This window comes from Mesoplodon mirus (genome assembly GCF_964341445.2).
Source record: "Mesoplodon mirus genome assembly, chromosome: 5".
Taxonomy (NCBI): Eukaryota; Metazoa; Chordata; class Mammalia; order Artiodactyla; family Ziphiidae; genus Mesoplodon; species Mesoplodon mirus.
In genome coordinates this window covers 71,064,306-71,085,350 of record NC_138980.1, presented here as the reverse complement: position 1 = coordinate 71,085,350, position 21,045 = coordinate 71,064,306, and positions in this window count along the sequence as shown.

The following is a 21,045-nucleotide window of genomic DNA, read 5'->3' as shown; positions in this document are numbered from 1 at the left end:
AGTTCCTGCAGGAGGAAGAGACTTCTAAAGGGGGAGTGGGTCAGGGAAAGGGAGAGGAGGCGACAAGGAAGAACTGTGTCCACAGAGGCTGCTGACAGCCCTGATCACTGACTGGACTGGTGCCAAAGCTCTGGGAAGATTACCTGGACTCAGCCCAAGGAAGACGTGGTCGTGATGCCCTGGACTTCCTCTTCAATTATTATAAGATGTGCTCTGGTGACAACATGTTGCTGAAAACTAGAAATGACCAGCAGAGAGGGCCTGCAGCCCAGGTATGTGGGACTTCTCCCAGCCTGGGCAGAGTGCAGTCTCCATTCTGCAGGCTCCAGGCGCCATGCTGGAGGGAATGGTACAGTGTGGTTTCGCCTTTGTTGTGAACAATTTCAGAAGGCCCAGAGCAGAGCAAAAGCTGAAAATCAATTCTCTTCTCTTCTGAATCTCTGTGTAAGCATGCTAATTGAGCGGGCAGGGATCAGGAGTCTGTTTTTCTCTTTTAAATTTCTAACATTTCTCATTCATGTTTGCTCGACTTGAAGACAGCACTGTGTCAGGCCTGACACAGTGCTGTCTGGGTCTGTCTGTCTGTTGGTCCACCCACCTGAAGTTCTATGCTGCCTGTCCCCAAGCTTCTCGCGCTGTTAATAGCAGTTTGTACCTTCTGGGCAGTTTGACCTTGTAAACTGGCTGTCTGAGGGATCCGTCGATTGGTGTGGGAGCACAGAGGGAATTGTTTCCTTCCTCTTTCCAGGCACTTGGCTGCTCCTCCACATTTTTCATTTGGGCAGACAGTCAGGAGCATGGTGTGGATTTGCATCACGCTGTCATTTACAAGGACATGTGGCCTTGGACCTCAGACGAGTTACTTGTTTCTTTGGAGACTCAGTTTCCTCACCTGGAGAGATGCATTCCAGTTTATGGACTGCCTGGGAGAGGCCCCAGGAGTGGAGAGCCTGAGCCCCATCACAACTGAGCTGAGGTGTGGCCTGGCCTGGTCCCAAGGAGGCTGGCATTCCAGGGCACCTTCCAAGATCCCCGACTGTCAGGACAATGATGGGAGTCATTGCTGTTGTTCAAACATGAGTGATTATTACAGGTACTGCATCTCTCCACCCTGGCCACCCACAGGGGTCACAAGGCAGGGCCAGACAGGGCCAGAGCACAGGGGCCTGATAATCCCTAAGTGACCCCTTTGCTCACTACACAACATCTGCTTCTCTTCTAAGAGGCCTGTATGGCTGGGTATCTAATGGCTGATGAAGTAGCTGGCCCTTGTGGGCCTCTACTTGAGGGTTCAAGGTGTCTTGATTCACAGGCTCCTTGCAGGCATGTGTTTTCATGGTCTGGCTCCCCCCAAACCTCCCCTTTGCCCTTATGTCTCTTTAACTCTCCATTGTGCCAAAAGTCTTGATGACAAAGCCCAACAATGTTTTTTCACTAGCCAGTTGATTGGCTATTCTTTCAGCTACTGTAAATTTGCAAAATTCCCTCTTCAATAGGTCCTTTTGGGCCTGGAGCCATTTTGAATGATAGCAAGTGGGAGAGGTGGAATATCAGAGAGAGAGAGAGAGAATGAATGAGGGGGACAGCTCTAGGGGTGGCACCAGGGGCCCCTAAGCTACACATGCTCCCTTATCCTCTCTCTCTCTTCCTTTTTTACTTAAAAAATGGGACAAACCACAATGTAACAGCCATAACAAAAACGTTGCTTTAATCACTCCTAATCCCATCAGTCAAGCAAATCAACTGTTTTTAATTTTTGCTTCCAGAGCTGGTCTGTAAGTAAACATTTTTCTAAACAGCTGTAATTGGAACACAGTTTTGCATTCTGTGTTCCCCTTCTCTGCTAAGCCTGGCCTCACATTGCTACACAGTCTTCATAAGTATCATTTTTAATGGCGCACTCAATTGTGGCCTCTGGAATTTACTTGCCATCCCCATAAATGGCCATCACATCATTACTTGTAAGAGCTAAAATTATCTGGGAAACAAGTATCTAGGTTATTCTATAATTTCTCAATGTAACTGAATCCTAGAAGTATCTGGCCTTAACATGCTTCTTTGGGAAGGCACATCACTGTTCCAAGCCTGGAGCTGTTCTCCATGCCTCCTGTGTAAATAAATTTTACATTTTTGAAGGAGGCTCCAGCCCAGACCCCTTTGTCTGTCAAGAGCACAACCACAGGTCATTCTTTTCACAGTGACTTTTTTGAGTATGAATTCACCTTGATGGAAGAGAGATCTTCCATCAACATTACCATCATCATCACCATACTAAGAGCTGTCGTTTACTGAGCATTTACCCTGTGCCAGGCACTGTGTTTTACATCATTATTTTGTTTAATCCCATCCCTTGCTACTGCTTTTATCCTCAGTTGCAGATGAGCAAACTGAAGCTCAGGATGCTGAAGTGGCTTGTCCGAAGTCTTAATAGCTCTCAAGTGTCAGAAGCCTTGTCCAGCCCCACACCCCCTGGGAGGCATCCCTCCAGGATGGGTGAGCCTTTGCACTATCTGCCTCCTCACGTGAGGGCCTTTCATCCAGGGCAGAGTTTGTCTAGAGCTCCTAAGGTGGGCTACTGGGCCCAGGGAACCTACTGTCTTAGTCCATTTTGGCTGCTATAACAAAATACCACAGACTTGTGACTTCCAAACAACAGGAATTTATTTCTCACAGTTATGGAGGCTGGGAGGTCCACGATTTATGGCACTGGCAGATTCGGTGTCTAGTGAGGGCCTGCTTTAGTGTAACCTCACACAGCAGAAGGGCAAGGAAACTGTCTGGAGTCCCTTTTGTAAGGGCACTAATCCCATCCTGAGAGCTTCACCCTCATGACTTAATCACCTCCCAAAGGCCCTACCTCCTAACATCACTTTGGGCATTAGGTTTCAACATATGAATTTGGGGGGCACAAACATTCAGTCTATAGCACTTACTACAATGAACCTTTCTCTAGAAGGGAAAGGAGACCTTCTCCCACCCCGCAGGAGCCCTGGGCAGGATGGAGTGCCTGGTGAAGATAGAGCCGGGAGGCCATGTTTACTTTACAGAAATCGAGGCCCAGAGACGCCCAGAGCTGGGAAGGGCCTCACCCGAGGTCACGGGGTGAGTCACTGGCACAGCCAGCACCCACAGGAGGTGGGTCTCCTGACTCTGTCCTCCTCACTGGGAAGTGATTTCAACAGACTACACCTCAAACTGAGGGAGAGGCTTTGGAATAGTCTAACCTCTCAGTTCTCAGAACATGCTGGTGCTGTCACATAGACAGTGCAGGGCAGGGACAGGAGAGAAGGCAGGGACTGGTGGCAAACAACATCGACTCAGATATGTCAGAAACACAACCCTGACTTGACTTGTCAGACTTACTAAAAAAGCTCCAGCCGAAGGGATTGCCAAAAAGGCCGGGCTCCTTGCTCTTCTGAGTCTTCTACAGGCAGCAAAACCCCCTGAGAGGGACCTTTCCTATGACCACAACCTTTCCTGGGCAAAATTAAAGCCACTATAGGAAGAGAGACAGCTTCATTCACTGATTCTTTCAACAGTTATTTATTGAGAGTTTCTGTGCCAGGTAATGGGGATAACGGGGGATAAGACCAACTTCCTGTCCTTATGGAACATCCTCTTTGGTGGGGAGAATAAACTAGTAAACAAGATACTTCCTGAATATAAGTGCTTTGAAGGAGGAGGCAGGTGTGCTGAGGACAGTGGGTGGAGGTGAGGGTAGGAAACCAACTTGCAGGGAGTTGTCGGGGATGGACGGCCCTTCTGGGGAAAAGGCGTGTGTGCTGAGACCCAGCAGAAGCTGCTCAGATCTGGGGGCAGAACACTCAGGCTCTAAGGGGGGAAACAGCTGGGGGAGTTGCCGGAACAGAAAGAAGGGCAACGGGAAGAGCTGTTCTTTTAGGTTCAGCATTAGTGCTGTTTAGAGCAAAGAGAGAACCCGCTGGAATTCCTGGCCTGTCTCCCCTTCCTCAGTCACCCACCTGGGCTGTATTCCTCCCTTGCCTCTGTACGTCACTCCAGATTGTCCCCTCATGGGCTCTGTGTGTGCGCTCCAAGGAGCAGTGTGTGGTCGGGCGCTAGTGCAGACAGTAGCCCTTCGAGATGCACCGCTCCCTCCAGATTCTCAGTTCTCAGTCTGATGGCTTGTGTACATCTCTGATGGCTGCCTCCTCATTAGAGGCTGTTAACAGATCAAAACAGCTTTTCTTGGACTTTGTAAAGTAATGTCATGTTATGTTTAGCTTTCGGTTACTAGGTGGAGTGCTAGGGTTTGCAAAAAGCCTGCCTGTGGTTATTTAATTGGAGAAACCTGCTCTTGTTAAGGACTCAGCTCAACAGCCATTAGTTCAGGGAGAGACAGCCCTGAACAGGCCGTGCCTACTCATTTGCTGGTTCCTGATGGACACTAACTGACTCCCAGATCTCACTGCCCATGGGTAGGGCTGATCCAGGTGTGCCCTGCCCTGAGGCTCTGCTGCTGGGGTGTGGGCCTGGCTCAGCACTGACTGAGGAGAACCCCTGCCATCCCATCTCCTCTTCTCCTGAGGCTACAGACAGGGCAGGGGAAGGGAGTGCCCTGGGGGCTAATAGTGGAACCCCGCCCCCATGGCTCTGACTCTGTGCTGCCACCTCAACAATGAGGCACTTCCAGGTATGAACGATATGCCCCATCTGTGTCCCCTGTGGGATTCGAGGCCTTTAATGAAGCCCACAGTATACAGCCTCGTGTCTGCCAGTTTTCTGGGTATGGTCTCATCTACTTCTTTTTTTTTTTTTTTTTTGCCTTGTTTCAGATTTTTTTTAATAGATCTTTATTGGAATTTAATTGCTTCATAATACCGTGTTAGTTTCTGTTGCACAACAAAGTGAATCAGCCATATGCATACACATATCCCCATATCCCCTCCCTCTTGAGCCTCCCTCCTATCCTCCCTATCCCACCCCTCTAGGTCATCGCAAAGCACAGAGCTGATCTCCCTGTGCTATACTGCTGCTTCCCACCAGCCAACTATTTTACATTCAGTAGTGTATATATGTTGATACTACTCTCACTTCTCCCCAACTTTGCCCTCCCACCCCATGTCATCAAGTCCATTCTCTATGCCTATCTCTTTATTCCTGCCCTGCAACTAGGTTCATCAGTACCTTTTTTTTTTTTTTTTTAGATTCCATATATATGCATTAGCATATGGTATTTGTTTTTCTCTTTCTGGCTTACTTCACTGTGTGTGACAGACTCTAGGTCCATCCACCTCACTACAAATAACTCAATTTCATTTCTCTTTATGGCTGACTAATATTCCATTGTATATATGTGCTACATCTTCTTTATCCATTCATCTGTCGATGGACACTTAGGTTACTCCCATGTCCTGGCTATTGTAAATAGAGCTGCAATGAACGTTGTGGTGCATGACTCTTTTTGAATTATGGTTTTCTCAGGGTATATACCCAGTAGTGGGATTGCTGGGTCATATGGCAGTTCTATTTTACCTCTTTAAGGAACCTCCATACTGTTTTCCATAGTGGTTGTGTCAATTTACATTCCCACCAACAGTGTAGGAGGGTTCCCTTTTCACCACACCCTTTCCAGCATTTATTGTTTCTAGCTTTTTTGATAATGGCCATTCTGACTGGCGTGAGGTGATACCTCATTGCAGTTTTGATGAGCATTTCTCTAATAGTCAGTGATATTGAGCATCTTTTCATGTGCCTCTTGGCCATCTATATGTCTTCCTTGATGAAATGTCTATTTAGGTCTTCCACCCATTTTTTAACTGGATTGTTTGTTTTTTTGATATTGAGCTCCATGAGCTGTTTGTACTTTGGAGGTTAATCCTTTGTCTGTTGTTTCATTTGCAAATATTTTCTCCCATTCTGAGAGTTGTCTTTTTGTCTTGTTTATGGTTTCCTTTGCTGTGAAAAAGCTTTTAAGTTTAATTAAGTCCCATTTATTTATTTTTGTTTTTGGTTCTGTTACTCTAGGAGGTGGGTCAAAAAATATCTTGCTGTGGTTTAGGTCAAAGAGTGTTTTTCCTATGTTTTCCTCTAAAAGTTTTATAGTGTCTGGTCTTACATTTAAGTCTTAAATCCATTTGGAGTTTATTTTTGTGTATGGTGTTAGGTAGTGTTCTAATTTCATTCTTTTACATGTAGCTGTCTAGTTTTCCCAGCACCACTTATTGAAGAGGCTGTCTTTTCTCCATTGTATGTTCTTGACTCCTTTGTCGTAAATTAGGTGATCATATGTACGTGGGTTTATCTCTGGGCATTCCATCCTGTACCATTGATCTATATTTCTGTTTTTGTGCCAGTAACATACTGTCTTGATTACTGTAGCTTTGTGGTATAGCTTGACGTTGGGGAGCCTGATTCCTCCAACTCTGTTTTTCTTTCTCAAGATTGCTTTGGCTTTTCAGGGTCTTTTGTGTTTCCATACGAATTGTAAGATTTTTTGTTCTAATTCTGTGAAGAATGCCTTTGATAGTTTGATAGGGATTGCACTGAATCTGTAGATTGCTTTGGGCAGTATAGTCATTTTCACAATATTGATTCTTCCAATCCAAGAACATGGTATATTTCTCCATATGTTTATGTCATCTTTGATTTCTTTCATCAGTGTTTTATAGTTTTCTGAGTACAAGTCTTTTGCCTCCTTAGGCAGGTTTATTCCTAGGTGTTTTATTCTTTTTGTTGCAATGGTAAATGGGAGTGTTTCCTTAATTTCTCTTTCTGATTTTTCATTTTTGGTATATAGGAATGCCAGAGATCTCTGTGCATTAATTTTGTATCCTGCAACCTTACCAAATTCATTGATTAGTTCTAGTAGTTTTCTGGTAGCATCTTTAGGATTTTCTATGTATTGTATCATGTCATTGGCAAATAGTGACAGTTTTACTTCTTTTCCAATTTGTATTTCTTTTATTTCTTTTTCTTCTCTGATTGCCGTGGCTAGGACTTCCAAAACTATGTTGAATAATAGTGGCGAGAGTGGACATACTTGTCTTCTTCCTCATCCTAGTGGAAATGCTTTCAGTTTTTCACCATTGAGTATGATGCTTGCTGTGCGTTTGTCATATATGGCCTTTACTATGTTGAGGTAGGTTCCTCTATCGCCATTTTCTGGAGAGTTTTTATCATAAATGTGTACTGAACTTCGTCAAAAGCTTTTTCTGCATCTATTGAGATGATCATATGGTTTTTATTCCTTAATTTGTTAATGTGGTGTATCACATTGATCGATTTGTGTATATTGAAGAATCCCTGCATCCCTGTGATAAACCCCACTTGATCGTGGTGTACGATCCTTTTAATGTGCTGTTGGATTCTGTGTGCTAGTATTTTGTTCAAGATTTTTGCATCTATGTTCATCAGTGATGTTGGTCTATAATTTTCTTGTTTTGTGATATCTTTTTCTGGTTTTGGTATCAGGGTGACGGTGGCTTTGTAGAATTAATTTGGGAGTGTTTATCCCTTTGCAATTTTTTGGAAGAGTTTGAGAAGGATCGGTGTTAGCTCTTCTCTAAGTGTTTGATAGAATTCACCTGTGAAGCCATCTGGTCCTGGACTTTTTGTTTGTTGGAAGATTTTTAATTACAGTTTCAATTTCATTACTTGTGATAGGTCTGTTTATATTTTCTAATTCTTCCTGGTTCAGTCTTGGAAAATTGTACCTTTCCAAGAATTTGTCCATTTCTTCATGGTTGTCCATTTTATTGGCATATAGTTGTTTGTAGTAGTCTCTTATACTCCTTTGTATTTCTGCAGTGTCAGTTGTGGTTTCTCATTTCTAATTTTATTGATTTGCATCCTCTCCCTTTTTATTTTGATGAGTCTGGCTAAGGGTTTTTCAATTTTGTTTATCTTCTCAAAGAACCAGCTTTTAGTTTTATTGATCTTTGCTACTGTTTTTTTCATTACTATTTCATTTATTTCTGCTTTGATCTTTATGATTTCTTTCCTTCTACTGACTTTGGGTTTTCTTTGTTCTTCTTTTCTCTAGTTGTTTTAAGTATAGGGTTAGATTCTTTATTTGAGATTTTTCTTGTTTCTTGAGGTGAGTTTGAATTGCTATAAACTTCCCTCTTAGAACTGCTTTTGCTGCGCCCCATAGGTTTTGGGTCATCGTGTTTTCTTTGTCACTTGTTTCTATGTATTTTTTAATTTCTTCTTTGATTTCTTCAGTGATCTCTTGGTTATTTAGTAATGCACTGTTTAGCCTCCATGTATTTGTGGTTTTTACATTTTTTTCCTGTAATTGATTTCCAATCTCATAGCGTTGGGGTCAGAAAAGATCCTTGATACAATTTCGATTTTCTTAAATTTTCCGAGGCTTGATTTGTGACCCAAAATGTGATCTATCCTGGAGAGTGTTCCATGTGCACTTGAGAAGAAAGTGTATTCTGCCACTTTTGGGTGGAGTGTTCTATAAATATCAATTAGATCTATCTGGTCTATTGTGTCATTTAAAGCTTGTGTTTCCTTATTTATTTTCTGTTTGGATGATCTGTCCGTTGGTGTAAGTAGTGTGTTCAAGTCCCCTACTATTATTGTGTTACTGTCAGTTTCTCCTTTCATGGTTGTTAGCATTTGCCTTATGTATTGAGGTGCTCCTATGTTGGGTGCATAAACATTTATAATTGTTATATCTTCTTCTTGGATTGGTCCTTTGATCATTATGTAGTGTCCCTCCTTATCTCTTGTAACAGTCTTTATTTTAAAGTCTATTTTATCTGATGTGAGTATTGCTATTCCAGCTTTCTTTTGATTTCCATTTGCATGGAATATCTTTCTCCATCCCTTCACTTTCAGTCTGTATGTGTCCCTAGGTCTAAAGTGGGTCTTGCAGACAGCATATATATTGGTCTTGTTTTTGTATCCATTCAGCCAGTCTGTGTCTTTTGGTTGGGGCATTTAATCCATTTACATTCAAGGTTATTATCGATATGTATGTCCCTATTACCATTTTCTTAATTGTTTTAGGTTTGTTTTTGTGTGTCTTTTTCATGTGTTTCCCGCTTAGAGAAGTTTCTTTAGCATTTGTTGTAAAGCTGGTTTGGTGGTGCTGAATTCTCTTAGCTTTTGTTTTTCTGAAAAGCTTTTGACTTTTCCATCAAATCTGAATGAGATCCTTGCTGGGTAGAGTAATCTTGGTTGTTGGTTTTTCTCTTTCATCACTTTAAGTATATCCTGCCACTCCCTTCTGGCCTGCAGAGTTTCTGCTGAAAAACCAGCTGATAACCTTATGTGAATTCCTTTGTATGTTATTTTTTGTTTTTCCCTTGCTGCTTTTAATATTTTTTCTTTGAATTTAATTTTTGTTAGTTTGATTAATATGTGTCTTGGTGTGTTTTTCCTAGGGTTTATCCTGTATGGGACTCTCTGTGCTTCCTGTACTTGGGTGACTATTTCCTTTCCTATGTTAGGGAAGTTTTCCACTGTAATCTCGTCAAGAATTTTTTCAGACCCTTTCTTTTTCTCTTCTTCTTCTGGGATCCCTATAATTTGAATGTTGGTACATTTAGTGTTGTCCCAGCGGCCTCTGAGATTGTCTTCAATTCTTTTCATTCTTTTTTCTTTAGTCTGCTCCTTGGCAGTTATTTCCACCATTTTGTTTTCCAGCTCACTTATTCATTCTTCTGCCTCTGTTATTCTGTTACTGATTCCTTCTAGTGTATTTTTCATTTCAGTTATTGTGTTGTTCATCTCAGTTTGTTTGTTCTTTAGTTCTTCTAGATCTTTGTTAAACATTTCTTGTATTTTCTCAGTCCGTGCTTCCATTCTACTTCCAAGAGTCTGTATCATCTTTACTATCATTACTCTGAATTCTTTTTCAGGTAGATTGCCTATTTCCTCTTCATTTATTTGGTCTTGTAGGTTTTTACCTTCCTCCTTCATCTGTGACATATTTTTTTGCCATCTTTTTTTTAATTAGTGGGATTGTGTTCCTGTTTTCCTGGTTGTTTTGCCTGAGGCTTCTGACTCTGGAGTTTGTAGGCTACTGGGTAGAGCTGGCTCTTGGTGCTGAGATGAGGAACTCCGTGAGACCTCACTCTGATGAATATTCCTTGGGGTCTGAGGTCCTCTGTTAGTCCAGTGGTTCTGACTCTGAGCTTCCACCACAGGAGCTTCCACCTGACCCCCGGCTCGCAAATCAAGATCCCGCAAGCCACGTGGTGTGGCAAAAAAAAAAAAAAAAAAGACCAATAACAAAGTAAGAAATAAAATTAGACTAGGAAACTAACAGATATGTTAGAAAGAATGTAAAAATAAAAATACAGATGAATCAACAACCGGAAAGTAGGTCTTGGCTGTGGAGAGCGGGGCCTAAGCAAGGGTGAGGTTTGGGTGGTGGGTGAGGCCAATGCTTAGGACCCACAGGGCTGGAAAAGGCCCTGGGGGCTGTGGGGGGTGGGACTTAGGCTCAAGGAACAGAAGACGCCCAGGCGTGCCCCCCACCCTGGTCTCAGATGGCAGGGACCTCACCTGGGAGCCCAGCAGGCTTCCTGAGCTCAAGAGCATGGGGCAAACACCCTCCTCTCCTCTCCTGACCCTGCGGTCTGGGGTCTGGGAGGACCCCTCCACCTGCCTCTTCTGATCTCCCCGGCCTCCCTCCTATGCCTCCAGGACCAATGTGGCTGGTGGGGGTGCGGTGTTGAAGGGGGTCCTTGGAGCACAGGGGACTGGCCTGGGAGCTCAGCAGGCTCCCCAGGCCCCAGTGAGCAGGGCAAACTCCCTCTGCTCCTCTCCTGCTCTTCCTGGAGAGTCCCTCCCACCTGCCTCTCCTTATCACCCTGGCCTCAGGGGCGCTGATCTTGTCTGGCCCCCACTTCTCCTCCCCCCTTGGTCCCCCTACGTCCTACTGGTTCATTCTGGGGTTCCTCCCATCTCCTTGGGTGTCAGAGACCCCAACAGTGGCCAGCAGGTGCCCTCGTTGTGGAGAGACGCTAACTCCGCGTCTTCCCACACTGCCATCTTCTCATCTACTTCTTATTCTAATTAAGCCTTTTATTTTGAGATCATTGTCGATCCACATGCAGTTGTGAGAAATAGTACAGAGAGATCCCACATAGCCTTTATCAAGCCTCCTCCAATGGTAACGTCTTGTAAAACTCTAATACAGTATCACAACCAGAATAGTGACCTTGATAGTCAAAATATAGACATAAGGATCCCCATGTTCCCCATAAGGATCCCTCGTGTTGCTTCTTTACAGCCACACCCTCTCCTCATCCCTCCACCCCTCCTTTACCATTTGTGCAACCATTAAACTGTTCTCCATTTCTGTAATTTTGTCATTTCAAGAACATTATGTAAATGGACTCACCCAGAATGTACCTTTGGAAATTGGCTTTTCCCACTCAGTGTAATTCTCTGGAGAGTCATGGTTGTTTTGTGTATCAATAGTTCCTTCCCTTTTATCATCAAGTAGTATCCGTGGTACGGATAGACCTCTGTCTGCTTAACCTTTTACCCATTGAAGGACATCTGGGTTGTTTCCAGTTTTGTGCTACTCTGAATAAAGCTGCTATATACATTCATGTACAGGTGTTGGTATGAACATAAGTCTTCATTCCTCTAGGATAAATGTACAGATGTGAGATTGCTGGGTTCTATGATAGTTGCATGTTTAGTTTTTTAAGAAACTGTTTTTATGAGGGACTGTTCTATTTTACATTCTCACCGGCAATGTATGAGTGATTCAGTTTCTATATATTTTCTCCAGCATTTTGTGTTGTCACTATGTTTTATTTTAGCCATCTGGTAGGTACATAGTGATATCTTATTGTGGTTTTAATTTACATTTCCCTAACAGGTAATGGTGTTAAGCATCTTTTCATTTGCATATTGGCTATCTTCATATCCTGTTTGGTGAAATATATTTCCTTGTATTTTGTCCACTTTCTAATTGGATTGTTTGTTTTTATTTTTACTGTTTGGTTTTGTAATTTGTTTACTTGCAAAGGATACTAGTCTTTTGTCAGATGTGTGGTTTGCAAATATTTTCTCCCACTCTATAGCTTGTTTTTTCATTCTCTTAGCAAGGTGTTTTTCAGAGCAAAAGTTCTTAATTTTGATGAAGTCCAATTTATCAATTGTCCATTTTATAGATTGTGCTTTTGATGTTATATCTATGAACCCTTTCCTGGCCTTGAAGACTTTCTATTTTTTTCTAAAAGTTTTATAGTTTTAAATTTTACATTTATGTTCATGATACACTTTGAGTTAATTTTCAACTAAGAAGTGAGACTTAGGTCAAGGTTCATTTTTTTTAACCCACAGATGTCCAGCTGTTCCAGCACCATTTGTTGAAAAGATTATCCCCTCTATTGATTTGCTTTTGCACTTTTGTCAAAAGTCAGCTGGGCAGGGCTTCCCTGGTGGCGCAGTGGTTGAGGGTCCACCTGCCGATGCAGAGAACACGGGTTCGTGCCCCGGTCCGGGAGGATCCCACATGCCACGGAGCGGCTGGGCCCGTGAGCCATGGCTGCTGGGCCTGTGCGTCCGGAGCCTGTGCTCCGCAGCGGGAGAGGCCACGACAGTGAGAGGCCCACGTACCACAAAAAAAAAAAAAAAAAAAAAAAAAAAAGTCAGCTGGGCATATATCTGTGGGTCTGTTTCTGGGTTCTTTTCTGTTTCATTGGTCTACATGTGTCTCTACCAATACCACACAGTCTTAATTGCTGTAGTACATAGTAAGTCTTGAAGTCAGGTAAAGCGATACTTCCCATTTTATTCTTTTTTCAAAGATTATTTTAGCTATTCTAGTTCCTTTGTCTTTCCATATAAATTTTAGAATAATCTTGCCTATATCTACAAATTATCTTGCTGGGGTTTTTTTGTTTTTTTTTGTTGCAGTATGCGGGCCTCTCACTGTTGTGGCCTCTCTCACTGAGGAGCACAGGCTCTGGACGCACAGGCCCAGCGGCCATGGCTCACAGGCCCAGCCGCTCCGCGGCATGTGGGATCTTCCCAGACCGGGGCACGAACCTGCGTCCCCTGCATCAGCAGGCAGACTCCCAACCACTGCGCCACCAGGGGAGCCCCTTGCTGGGGTTTTGATAGGAATTTTGGTATCTGTCTTTTTATAAATAACTTTTCTGTAGCTAGCACATATTTTGTGTATTATTATTATTATTTTTTATTAGCTTCTGCTTTATAACAAAGTGAATCAGTCATACATATACATCTGTTCCCACATCCCTTCCCTCTTGCGTCTCCCTCCCTCCCACCCTCCCTATCCCATCCCTCCAGGCGGTCACAAAGCACCGAGCTGATCTCCCTGTGCTATGTGGCTGCTTCCCACTATCTATCTACCTTACGTTTGGTACTGTATATATGTCCATGCCTCTCTTTCGCTTTGTCACAGCTTACCCTTCCCCCTCCCCATATCCCCAAGTCCATTCTCAAGTAGGTCTGTGTCTTTATTCCCGTTTTACCCCTAGGTTCTTCATGACACTTTTTTTTTTAATTCCGTATATATGCGTTAGCATACGGTATTTGTCTTTCTCTTTCTGACTTACTTCACTCTGTATGACAGACTCTAGGTCTATCCACCTCATTACAAATAGCTCAGTTTCGTTTCTTTTTATGGCTGAGTAATATTCCATTGTATATATGTGCCACATCTTCTTTATCCATTCATCCAATGATGGACACTTAGGTTGTTTCCAGCTCCGGGCTATTGTGAATAGAGCTGCAATGAACATTTTGGTACATGCCTCTTTTTGAATTATGGCTTTCTCAGGGTATATGCCTAGTAGTGGGATTGCTGGGTCATATGGTAGTTCTATTTTTAGTTTTTTAAGGAACCTCCATACTGTTCTCCATAGTGGCTGTACCAATTCACATTCCCACCAGCAGTGCAAGAGTGTTCCCTTTTCTCCACACCCTCTCCAGCATTTATTGTTTTTAGATTTCTTGATGATGGCCATTCTGACTGGTGTGAGATGATATCTCATTGTAGTTTTGATTTGCATTTCTCTAATGATTAATGATGTTGAGCATTCTTTCATGTGTTTGTTGGCAGTCTGTATATCTTCTTTGGAGAAATGCCTATTTAAGTCTTCTGCCCATTTTTGGATTGGGTTGTTTGTTTTTTTGCTATTGAGCTGCATGAGCTGTTTATAAATTTTGGAGATTAATCCTTTGTCAGTTACTTCATTTGCAAATATTTTCTCCCATTCTGAGGGTCGTCTTTTGGTCTTGTTTATGGTTTCCTTTGCTGTGCAAAAGCTTTGAAGTTTCATTAGGTCCCATTTGTTTATCTTTGTTTTTATTTCCATTTCTCTAGGAGGTGGGTCCAAAAGGATCTTGCTGTGATTTATGTCATAGAGTGTTCTACCTATGTTTTCCCCTAAGAGTTTGATAGTTTCTGGCCTTACATTTAAGTCTTTAATTCATTTTGAGCTTATTTTTGTGTATGGTGTTAGGGAATGATCTAATCTCAAACTTTTACATGGCCCTGTCCAGTTTTCCCAGCACCACTTATTGAAGAGGCTGTCCTTTCTCCACTGTACATTCCTGCCTCCTTTATCAAAGATAAGTTGGCCATATGTGCGTGGGTTTATCTCTGGGCTTTCTATCCTGAACCACTGATCTATCTTTCTGTTTTTATGCCAGTACCACACTGTCTTAATTACTGTAGCTTTGTAGTATAGTCTGAAGTCAGGGAGCCTGATTCCTCCAGCTCCGTTTTTCGTTCTCAAGATTGCTTTGGCTATTCGGGGTCTTTTGTTTTTCCAAACAAATTTTGAAATTTTTTGTTCTAGTTCTGTGAAAAATGCCAGTGGTAGTTTGATAGGGATTACATTGAATCTGTAGATTGCTTTGGGTAGTAGAGTCATTTTCACAATATTGATTCTTCCAATCCAGGAACATGGTATATCTCTCCATCTATTTGTATCATCTTTAATTTCTTTCATCAGTGTCTTATAATTTTCTGCATACAGGTCTTTTGTCTCCTTAGGTAGGTTTATTCCTAGATATTTTATTCTTTTTGTTGCAATGGTAAATGGGAGTGTTTTCTTGATTTCATTTTCAGATTTTTCATCATTAGTGTACAGGAATGCCAGAGATTTCTGTACATTAATTTTGTATCCTGCTACTTTACCAAATTCATTGATTAGCTCTAGTAGTTTTTCAGTAGCATCTTTAGGATTCTCTATATATAGTATCATGTCATCTGCAAACAGTGACAGCTTTACTTCTTCTTTTCCAATTTGGATTCCTTTTATTTCCTTTTCTTCTCTGATTGCTGTGGCTAAAACTTCCAAAACTATGTTGAATAAGAGTGGTGAGAGTGGGCAGCCTTGTCTTGTTCCTGATCTTAGTGGAAATGGTTTCAGTTTTTCACCATTAAGGACAATGTTGGCTGTGGGTTTGTCATATATGGCCTTTATTATGTTGAGGAAAGTTCCCTCTGTGCCTACTTTCTGCAGGGTTTTTATCATAAATGGGTGTTGAATTTTGTCGAAAGCTTTCTCTGCATCTATTGAGATGATCATATGCTTTTTCTCCTTCAACTTGTTAATATGGTGTATCACATTGATTGATTTGCGTATATTGAAGAATCCTTGCATTCCTGGAATAAACCCCACTTGATCATGGTGTATGATCCTTTTAATGTGCTGTTGGATTCTGTTTGCTAGTATTTTGTTGAGGATTTTTGCATCTATGTTCATCAGTGATATTGGCCTGTAGTTTTCTTTCTTTGTGACATCCTTGCCTGGTTTTGGTATCAAGGTGATGGTGGCCTTGTAGAATGAGTTTGGGAGTGTTCCTTCCTCTGATATTGTTTGGAAGAGTTTGAGAAGGATGGGTATTAGCTCTTCTCTAAATGTTTGATAGAATTCACCTGTGAAGCCATCTGGTCCTGGGCTTTTGTTTGATGGAAGATTTTTAATCACAGTTTCAATTTCAGTGCTTGTGATTGGTCTATTCATATTTTCTATTTCTTCCTGAGTCAGTCTTGGCAGGTTGTGCATTTCTAAGAATTTGTCCATTTCTTCCAGGTTGTCCATTTTCTTGGCATAGAGTTGCTTGTAGTAATCTCTCATGATCTTTTGTATTTCTGCAGTGTCAGTTGTTACTTCTCCTTTTTCATTTCTAATTCTAGTGATTTGAGTCTTCTCCCTTCTTTTCTTGATGAGTCTGGCCAATGGTTTGTCAATTTTGTTTATCTTCTCAAAGAACCAGCTTTTAGTTTGGTTGATCTTTGCTATCGTTTCCTTCATTTCTTTTTCATTTATTTCTGATCTGATCTTTATGATTTCTTTCCTTCTGCTAACTTTGGGGGTTTTTTGTTCTTCTTTCTCTAATTGCTTTAGGTGCAGGGTCAGGTTGTTTACTCGAAATGTTTCCTGTTTCTTAAGGTGGGGTTGTATTGCTATAAACTTCCCCCTTAGAACTGCTTTTGCTGCGTCCCGTAGGTTTTGGGTCGTCGTGTCTCCATTGTCATTTGTTTCTAGGTATTTTTTAATTTCCTCTTTGATTTCTTCAGTGATCACTTCGTTATTGAGTAGTGTATTGTTTAGCCTCCATGTGTTTGTATTTTTTACAGATCTTTTCCTGTAATTGATGTCTAGTCTCATAGCATTGTGGTCGGAAAAGATACTTGATACAATTTCAATTTTCTTAAATTTACCAAGGCTTGATTTGTAACCCAAGATATGATCTATCCTGGAGAATGTTCCATGAGCACTTGAGAAAAATGTGTATTCTGTTGTTTTTGGATGGAATGTCCTATAAATATCAACTAAGTCCATCTTGTTTAATGTATCATTTAAAGCTTGTGTTTCCTTATTTATTTTCATTTTGGATGATCTGTCCATTGGTGAAAGTGGGGTGTTAAAGTCCCCTACTATGATTGTGTTACTGTCGATTTCCCCTTTTATGGCTGTTAGTATTTGCCTTATGTATTGAGGTGCTCCTATGTTGGGTGCATAAATATTTACAATTGTTATATCTTCTTCTTGGATCGATCCCTTTATTGTTATGTAGTGTCCTTCTTTGTCTCTTCTAATAGTCTTTATTTTAAAGTCTATTTTGTCTGATATAAGAATTGCTACTCCAGCTTTCTTTTGATTTCCATTTGCATGGAATATCTTTTTCCATCCCCTTACTTTCAATCTGTATGTGTCTCTAGGTCTGAAGTGGGTCTCTTGTAGACAGCATATGTATGGGTCTTGTTTTTGTATCCATTCAGCCACTCTGTGTCTTTTGGTGGGAGCATTTAGTCCATTTACATTTAAGGTAATTATTGATATGTATGTTCCTATTCCCATTTCCTTAATTGCTTTGGGTTCGTTATTGTAGGTATTTTCCTTCTGTTGTGTTTCTTGCCTAGAGAAGTTCCTTTAGCATTTGTTGTAAAGCTGGTTTGGTGGTGCTGAACTCTCTCAGCTTTTGCTTATCTGTAAAGGTTTTAATTTCTCCATCAAATCTGAATGAGATCCTTGCTGGGTAGAGTAATCTTGGTTGCAGGTTTCTCTCCTTCATCACTTTAATTATGTCCTGCCACTCCCTTCTGGCTTGTAGAGTTTCTGCTGAGAGATCAGCTGTTAACCTGATGGGGATTCCCTTGTGTGTTATTTGTTTTTTTTCCCTTGCTGCTTTCAATATGTTTTCTTTGTGTTTAATTTTTGACAGTTTGATTAATATGTGTCTTGGCGTATTTCTCCTTGGATTTATTCTGTATGGGACTCTCTGTGCCTCCTGGACTTGATTAACTATTTCCTTTCCCATATTAGGGAAGTTTTCAACTATAATCTCTTCAAATATTTTCTCAGTCCCTTTCTTTTTCTCTTCTTCTTCTGGAACCCCTATAATTCGAATGTTGGTGCGTTTAATGTTGTCCCAGAGGTCTCTGAGACTGTCCTCTGTTCTTTTCATTCTTTTTTCTTTATTTTGCTCTGCAGCAGTTATTTCCACTATTTTATCTTCCACCTCACTTATCCGTTCTTCTGCCTCAGTTATTCTGCTATTGATCCCATCTAGAGTATTTTTTATTTCATTTATTGTGTTTTTAATCGATGCTTGATTCATCTTTAGTTCTTCTAGGTCCTTGTTAACTGTTTCTTGCATTTTGTGTATTGTATTTCCAAGATTTTGGATCATGTTTACTATCATTATTCTGAATTCTTTTTCAGGTAGACTGCCTATTTCCTCTTCATTTGTTAGGTCTGGTGTGTTTTTATCTTGCTCCTTCACCTGCTGTGTGTTTTTCTGTCTTCTCATTTTGCTTATGTTACTGTGTTTGGGGTCTCCTTTTTGCAGGCTGCAGATTCGTAGTTCCCGTTGTTTTTGGTGTCTGTCCCCAGTGGCTAAGGTTGTTTCGGTAGGTTGTGTAGGCTTCCTGGTGGGGGGGACTAATGCCTGTGTTCTGGTGGTTGAGGCTCGATCTTGTCTTTCTGGTGGACAGGTCCACGTCTGGTGGTGTGTTTTGGGGTGCCTATAGCCTTATTATGTTTTTAGGTAGCCTCTCTGCTAATGGGTGGTGTTGTGTTCCTGCCTTGCTAGTTGCTTGGCATAGGGTGACCAGCACTGTAGCTTGCTGGTCGTTGACTGAAGCTGGGTGCTGGTGTTGAGATGGAGATCTCTGGGAGATTTTCGCTGCTTGATATTGTGTGGAGCTGGGAGGTCTCTTGTGTACCCGTGTCCTGAAGTTGGCTCTCCCACTTCAGAGGCACAGCACTGACTCCTGGCTGCAGCACCAAGAGCCTTTCATCCACCGATAGAACCCTGGAACATATGGTGGAAGCAAAGCTATACAGAGAGAATCTTACCCAGAAGATTACACATACACATTCACAAAAAGAGAGCAGGGGGAAAAATCAAAAATCTTGCTCTCCAAGTCCACCTCCTCAATTTGGGATAATTCGTTGTAAAAAAAGGAAAAGGGCGAGAAGTCTGAAATCTTGCTCTCTAAGTCCACCTCCTTAATTTGGGATAATTCGTTGTAAAAAGAGGAAAAAGGGGGGAAAGTCTTAAATCTTGTCCTCAAAGTTCACTTCCTCAATTTGGGATGATTCGCTGTCCATTCATGCACTCCACAGACGCAGGGCACATCAAATGGACCGTGGAGCTTTAATCCGCTGCCTCCGAGGCTGCACAGAGAGATTTCCCTGTCTCCACTCTCACAGCTCCCGGGTCTCAGCCTTGGACCTGGCCCCGCCTCTGCGCGTAGGTCGCCGGAGGGCGTCCGTTCTTCGCTCAGACAGGAAGGGTTTAAAGGAGCCGCTGATTCGGGGGCTCTGGCTCACTCAGGCAGAGGGGAGGGAGGGGCGCACAGTGTGGGGCGGGCCTGCGGCGGCAGAGGCCTACGTGACGTTGCAGCAGCCCGTGGCGCTCCGTGCGCTTTCCCGGGAAAGGCGTCCCCGGGTCCCGGGACCCCGGCAGTGGCGGGGTGCACAGGCCCCCCGGAAGGCGGGGCGGACAGTGACCCGCGCTCGCACACAGGCCCCGCGGCGGCGGCGGCCCCAGCCCCAGCGTCCCACGCCCGTTACCGAGGTCCGCGCCTTACCCGCGGCTCGCGCCTGTCTCCGGCGCTTCCCCAAGCAGCCCTCTTAATGCCCTCTCCTCGCGCACCAGGAAACAAAAGGGAAAAGTCTCTTGCCTCTTCAGCAGCTCCAGACCCTTTCCCCGGACTCCCTCCGGGCTGGCCGTGGTGCACTAACCCCTTCAGGCTCTCTTCCTGCCGCCAGCCCCAGTCCTCTCCCTGCGTTCCGACTGAAAGCCGATACCCGAGCCTCAGCTCCCAGCCCCGCCCGCCCCGGCGGCTGAGCAGACGAGCCTCTCGGGCTGGTGTGTGCCTGAGGGCACCGGTCCTCTGTGCCAGAATCTCTCCGCTTTGCCCTCCGCACCCCTGTTGCTGTGCTCTCTCCTCCGCTACTCCGAAGCTTTCCCCCTCCGCCACGCGAAGGGGCTTGTAGTGTGTAGAAACCTTCCCTCCTTCACGGCTCCCTCCCACTGGTGCAGGTCCCGTCCCTATCCTATTGTCTCTGTTTATTCTTTTTTTCTTTTGCCCTACCCAGGTATGTGGGGAGTTTCTTGCCTTTTGGGAGGTCTGAGGTCTTCTGCCAGCGTTCAGTAGGTGTTCTGTAGGAGTTGTTCCACGTGTAGATGAATTTCTGATGTATCTGTGGGGAGGAAGGTGATCTCCGCGTCTTACTCTTCCGCCATCTTCCTCCGGGGGCTATTATTTTTAATAGGATGAAAAATTTTTAATTAGCAAAAAGAGAAATGATAACATCTACAAGTCTACCAATATATATACATCCTGCATAGTCTATTTAATAACCAAGCTGTCTTTCAGTTAATATATTATGACTCTTTTCCCATAGCAATATACACATTTCTATGTTATAATTTAACATTTTTTCATAATATTTACCTGTGTGGATATAGCATCCTTTATCTGATCAATCCCCCATTGTTGGATATTTAGGGATTCTTCTTTTTTTAATTTATTTTTCATTTACTTTTTTCTGTTATAAATAACACTGTAATAAGTGTCTTAAAGCCACATCTCTGAAAATATCTTCAATTATTTCCATAGGAAAAACTTCTTTGAGTAAGTAGCTGGTGTTGTCTAGACTCTTATGTTTTTCTGAACTTAGATGGAGATCCAGTTCCTGGAACTGAAGATAATTTGTTTGTTTATTAGCTCAAAAAAGGATTGAGCATCAAACCGCTTTTTACCTCTGGCTTGCCTACCACCTCCGTTTCATCCTCCTGGAATGCCCCCACTGCCACCCCACTCAGGCTTGGATGGGAGAGGGGACAGATGAGAGATCCAAGTTCTCCACAACTCTCTGTTCTTAACATCTTCTCCGAGGCTCTCCCTGTAGTTCAGAGCTCTGTGTCCTATTTCTAACCCCAGATATAAAACAGATGGGAAATGGATCCTGTGCTTTACTCTTAGATTTCCTCCACACCCCTGCATTTGCCCAGTGATTCTCTAAAGCTGGTTCTGCCTTTCCAGAAGAAGGTACACAGGGACTCATGGGCCCTTACAAGCCCCTCTCCCAACCCTGAGTAGCATGT